Raw genomic sequence first — 6,683 nt, 5'->3', positions numbered from 1 at the left:
GATTTCCATTTGCATGGAATATCTTTTTCCAGCCCTTTACTTTTAGTCTATGTATGTATTTATCCATAAGGTAAGTTTCTTGTAGGCAACAGATAGAGGATTTCTGTTTTTTTGTCCATTTAGCCAGTGTCTGTCTCTTAATTGGAGAATTTAATTCATTGTCATTCAATGTGATTATCGACATTTCCAGACCTGTTCCTATCATTAAGTGAGCCATTTTCTTGGTTGCCTTTTGTTCTCACATAACTGTCTGTTTGACCTTTTTGTTTTCCTGGTATAGCACTCCCTTCAGAACCTCTTGAAGAGGTGGTCTGGAGTTGGCAAATTCCTTCAGATTTTGTTTATCCGAGAATATTTTTATTTTTTTTTCCCATATGAAAGATAATCTTGCTGGGTATAGTATTCTTGGTTGAAATTGTTTTTCATTCAACACTTTTGACTATATTTCCCCATTTTTTCCTTGCCTGCATTGTTTCCACCAAGAGATCCAATGTTAGCCTGATGGGGTGACCTTTGTAAGTAACTTCACGTTTCCCTCTTGCCAACTTTAGTATCTTGTCTTTGTCTGTTGTTTTTGCCAATCTGGCTATGATGTGCCTTGGAAATCTTGGGTTGATTCTACTCAGGGCCCTATGTATTTCTTGGGTCTGGATATTTAAATGCCTTTCTAGATTTGGAAAGTTTTCTTCTAGGATTTTATGGAATAAATTATCTATGCCTTTATGATTTTCTTCCTCTTCTGGAATTCCATTTATCCGGATGTTGGGGTGCTTAATGATATCCAGTATTCCTCGTATATTATCCTCATTTTTCTTGGTTGTTTTCTCAATCTTCTTGACATTTTTTTCTAAGTCAGATGTTTTGTCTTCTACATTCGAGATTTGATCTCCTGCCTGATCTAACCTACTTTTAATACTTTCAAGGGAGGTTTTTATTTCCTGTGTCACATTCTTCAACCCTAGAAGTTCCATCTGGTTCTTGTTTAAGATATCCATTTCTTCTTTCAAATCATGAAAGGACTTCCTCATCTCCTGGAGCTCATTGTCTATTTTCTCTTCCATCTCAGTTTGGTCACTACAAATATTCTGAATTCCTTATCTGACATGTCCACTATGTCCATTGTATTGGCTGTGGGTGATGTAGGCTTGATAATTTTGTGTTGGTTGCTCATACTTCTTGAGTTTCTGCAATTGTTCCTAGTCATCAGGTGACCTATATGTTCCTTCCTAACTTATTCAAGGTGTCTCTGAGTGTTAAAAAGTGTGCAGGATTAGAAAATTGGTGATTTCTCTTACGGTTTGCCTACCTAATGCTTACCAGTACTATGCACTGTTACCACTGATCCTAGATGACCCAAAGTCCTCCCTGTTTTTAGGGAGTGGTGAGCCTCCAACTGATCTAATAAGCTACACTTGAAGTGCAGAGACAAAAATCATGTGGTGCACTACCAAAACACTGAAATTCAGAGAGTCCGAAGACAAGTGAAGAAGGGGTGGAGGATGAGTGCCAGGTCCCAGTCATTAGGGCCTGCAGCCTCAGGCAGCCTCCCTGGCATGTTCTCAGGCTCCTATAAGGATCCAGACCCACAGCTGGTATGTGAATCTCAGCACTAACTTTCATCTGCTACTGACTACACCACCAGGAAGGGTCACTTCAGCCACATTCTATTAGTCAACACAAGTCACAGCTCAGCAGAGTCAAGGACAGGGGAAATTGTTTCCATCTCTTGGTGGGAGTCATTATAAAGAATCTGGCTGTTTTTAGAATGTTTAATAAGAGCTTTGATTACCAACTTTCTAGCTGCATAAATTTACCAATCTACTCTTGGTTTGTACTTTTAAAGAAACTTTCTTTTTTGTATTTCAGTCTGATGAATAAAGTTGCATAGTAAGTTTTATTTTGTTAAGAATGAATAATATTGAAATAATATTACTTTAGAGAAGAATAAACTAGGAGCCGTGACTGTGTTTTATCCACTCTAACATTCCCACATCAACTTATTCAATAGAGAGAAGAAACAGCAAGTAATATATCCAGTAGAAACAAGGAGGGAAATAAAAATTCCAATGCTGATGGGGCAAAGAGAACTTTCTGGACAGAGAAAGCATGAGCCAGAGTCCCGTGGGAAAAGAGGCTAAGAAACAGTGCAAGAACTAGAGGAAGCCAGCCCCGTCTGTGCACACTCAGAGTGGACCTCCCCACAACCCAGTGGGAAAAGCTGTAGAATCAGGACCAGGTGACACAGAGCCCCAGAGCCGTGTTCATAGAGGTGAATTTACCATGAAGTCACAGAAACTTAGCTTTCAGTGTCCCTCACTTGCTATGGCCTCATCTTGACCTTGCACCTAATTTTGAATTCCTAATTCTGTATTCCTTTTCTAAAATGACAACAACAACAACAACCCAGGAAAACAAGCTGGGTTCGAGTCCTGCACCTGGTTGCTTGAAACTCATGCTAGGCATATATATATGTGTGCCCAAAATCCGTGAGGAGAAAGGATTGTGGCATGGCCATTGCCCCTGGTGGGTGGTTTCCCACTTTCTCTTTCTCTTTCTTAGGCAAGTGTACATGCCCAATAACAAACATTTATCTAAAAAGGAGAAACAATGCACTACTTGGAGGCTCACAAAGTCCAAATCCACCCATGCATATTAATGTCAGAACCAGGCAGTGACACATGATACTTCATGAGGCAGACCCACATGGGAAGGTTGCTGATTTGAGGCCAGAGACCTCCCAGCATCACGCTAGGTGTGCATGTGCCCATGAACTGAGCTGGCTGAGGCAATAAGAAGACCCTGTCAGGATGCTGTATCTTGGTCTTTCTCATTCATGGAATAAATATATAAACACTTTTTAAACTGCCGTCTTTACTTGAGAGCATCAATTTTTTTCAAAAATATGCAGAATAGATTTCCCCTTTCTCTCTTCTTTCTCTTTTCTTTTGCTTTATTTAAGAAACCTGTGGTTAAGGCAGTTGGATCTCATCTAACTAACCACACAGTTTGAATTTTACCCTCAGTGGTTTGAATAACATACCAGGTACACGTACATGTATGCTCAAAATACTGACAGTGTACAGTAATGGGGGAAGAGATTATGGCATGACCACACCTCACAGGAGGTATACTTTCTTTCCCCCTCTCTCCTAAAAACCCACACACCCTCTGGAAATTGAACAAAACAAAACTCATGATCATATTGATGTTGATAAAATTTGAGGAAGACTGAATTAAAGCCCCTACAGGAAATTATTTCTATGGAGCAATATTGGCCTAAAGAAGATTTAACTTTGATTAGCAATAGATTGGTATGGTTCTGAATCATTCAGAGGATATATTGCATGAAGTGCAGGTGGCTGTAATCAGAAAGGCAAAATTTGTGAAGTTACCACAAAGATAGGAGAAATTTTGTGTGCAATCATTGGATGACACAACTGTATGTTTGAATCTAAACTAGCTCCTCATCAAAAAGTGTTTGAAATCTAGATGTACATTTTGATGTCTGGTTATGCAGTGTTATAAGGATAGTAGTTGCTGTTAAACTAAGAGTGATTGTATTGTTGTAAGAAGACTTTGACCTTGAGGCTAGGGGTGGATGGGCTGTTAGAATTAGTTCCAGCAGACCTGGAATTAGCCTGAACTGTCTTTCTGAAATCAGAAATGGAATTCCATAATGATACTCATAGTTTGCACTTGGTATTGGCAAGACCCCAGAGGAGTCCGGGACTGGGGCTGGTGATGCCTCCAGGAGCAGCAGGTTGTAAGAGGCCCAGATAACACTCCATGACCATCTGAAACTGATACGCTACAATGTCCTTGCTCCCTCGTGCTGGATAGGACCATCCCATATCTCCTTTTGTAACTGGAGGACATTTTCATTTGGGTACAGGACAGCGGAGGACAGACGGTGGAAGAGTTGAGAAGGGAGAATGAAGTGGTGCTTGTCTGTTTTCTCTATGCACCTGATGTCTCCAAAAAGGCAGAGAGCCTCAGCTGAATTTGAAGGGAACGTACTGGCAATGTCAATTGAAAAGAACTGATGTAAAATAATTTTGAAGGAGGGTGGGCAAGAAGAGGCAGGTAACTCTACGATTTTTTTCCCCCACCAATCTATTTATTTTTCCTACCCTTCCCTCTTTCTTTTTGGCTGCCAGTAGTAGCCACATTGTCTTGTGTTCTTCTTTTTTGACTCTTTTCCCTAAGATGAGCCAGCGCTCCCCCTACTGGCCTGCTGATGAAGTCCTTGTAACTGGGTTATCCACTTAGACCCATTGTACTAAGATCACCTCTGGAGAAACCAACCTTCCTCAGATGGACGGTGGAAGAATATTGCTTTTATTACTTACAGAGCAGGGGAGGACCAGCAGATGGCGTAATGGTTAAGTCTCGGGATTCCCAAGTAGCCGACCACAGTCCAAGTTACAGACCAGTGGCATAAAAACTCAAGCTGGGCGCGTGTGCATGCGTGCCTGCCCACAATCCTGAAAGGAGAATAGAGGAGAAGGGATTGCAGTGTGGCCATCCCTCCAGAGGGTGACTTCTCACCTCCTGTCTCTTTGTTTCTCTCCAGCAAGCACACACATCCTAAAGCAAAAATCTCTCTTAAAAAAAAAATAATAATAATGAGAAAGAAGAGTCCTGGGGTTTAAATCCCACCTGTAGGGTTTTTTAGTGATCACTATCATCATTGTATTTGACAATCCAAAGTGAAAGGAAGTTTCACTTGGGTCATTCCCGGAGTGCTTGCATTAAAAACAACTGGGAGCCAGACAGTGGCTCAGCAGTGAAATGTGATGCCCTGCAGAGTGTGAGAGAGAGGGAGAGTGAGAAAGTAAGCCACCAGGTCTGGGACTCAAATCACCTTCAGTCATGTGGGAGTCCAGTGCCCTTACTCACCACACCACCTGCCGGCCCTTATTCTGTAACTTTTTAATCAAGAAATTCAACATCATTAAAGTCACAAGAGACACAAAATGCTCATTAAAGAAATATCAGTTGGCCCTGGTTTGAAACTATTCCCTGCATATTATTTTCCTATATTTTATCTACATTTGACCCCCCAAAACAATTGCATGGATTATTCCTAGATGTGTGCATATATAGTAAAAATACAAAACTGTGGGCAAGAAGTGTATCAGCCAAGGGTCCAGGCAGAACAGAAACCATTCTAAGAGTTTGAAACATTGGATGTTTAATTCGAACTGATTACACATGTGATGGAAAAACTGGATTATCACAGGGGAAATGAGGCTCCATGGAGGCTAGCAGCTCCAGGAAGAGACTCCTGCTCCTAGAGATATAGGTCATAGGACAAAGTAAAATTTCCAAATCCCAGAAGCCTTGGCATCTGGTAGGAGAGAGCACCAAGGTGGAGGCTGCCTGGCTAGAACTGGGCCCACAGAGGAGCTGGGACTTCTCCTGAGAGAGCGGTCAAGGCAGAGAGTGCCCTGCCCTTCCTTCAGCCCTTTCATCTCTGAGCAGTACCTATGAGCACACCCAGATGAAGCTGTCTGGCTAGGAAGCCTGGGACAGGTAGTGCAGACCTCTCTGCCACACAGAGTAGAGAAAGGTTAAGGCAGGAAATGTACAGGAAGGTAGGCACATGACAGCAGAGGACAGATGAGGCCACTTAGTGATTTGAGTCAGAGGAGATACTCAGAAAAAATGAGGGTGGGGAGAGGAACAAAGTGGCCCTCAAATATATTGGTAACTGCTTATTTCTTCAATAATAATAATAGCAATAAAAGGTTTGGAGCAAATATGGCCAAAGGTTAACGTTTATTAAATTTGTAGGATACTCATTGTGCTATTCACTGTACATTTCCATGTAACTGCAATAAAGAATTAGAGGAAAAGGAAAATATGATTTTCTGGATTTGGGTTAATCGTAAGCATTTTTCTTATTCACCCTTGCCCCCACTGCCCACTCAGGGACAAAGCCCATGCCACTCTCTCTACAGTGGCAACTTTGTGGATTTCATAGATTCTGGGTTCTATTCTCTTCTGTGGCCAATAACAGAAAATAACTGAGATGGTGTACTCTATTAAAATAGAGGTTAATTTAGATCACAAGTTGGAGGTCCAAGGTCAAAGGTTCCATCTGGAAAGGGTCTTCTGGCTATATTACAACATGGTGGAGAAGAGGAACGCAAGCATCTGTGTGTTCTCTTCGAGTCTCATTCCCTCTCCTACTGAGCTCACTAGAAGCCAGTCACAGGGGACCTAGCCTAATGACTGTCAATCTAAATTTCTCACAAAACTCCCACCTTCTAACTCCATAGTCAGATTAAGTTTTCACCCTCTTAGTCCCGTCACAACCAAATCTCAACAAATAAATTTAAGAGAGACGTTCAAATCATGGTATTCTGTCACCAGTGATGTTGATTCTTTGGTGTGATAGCATTGGAAGGCAAGGAGGTAAAGGAAGAAAATGAAATAGAAAGGCAAAGTGAGAAGGCTCTAGGACAAGACCTGGGAGGAAGAGAATGACAAATCACTCTGATTCTCCCATTGCTACCTAACTTTCAATCTTTGTTCAGCCACTCACCACTTGAGTGGCCTTGGGCAAGTTCCCTGGCCTCCACATGCCTCCTTTTCTCCTTCATTAAATGTGAATGGTAAGAGTACCTACCTCAAAGGGGCTGTTAGAGGATTCAGTGAGTTCACCCATGCAGGAGACA

The sequence above is a fragment of the Tupaia chinensis genome, unplaced genomic scaffold (genome assembly GCF_000334495.1).
Source record: "Tupaia chinensis unplaced genomic scaffold, TupChi_1.0 Scaffold000140_1, whole genome shotgun sequence".
In the NCBI taxonomy this organism is placed as follows: Eukaryota; Metazoa; Chordata; class Mammalia; order Scandentia; family Tupaiidae; genus Tupaia; species Tupaia belangeri.
Note: the sequence above shows the minus strand (reverse complement) of the source record.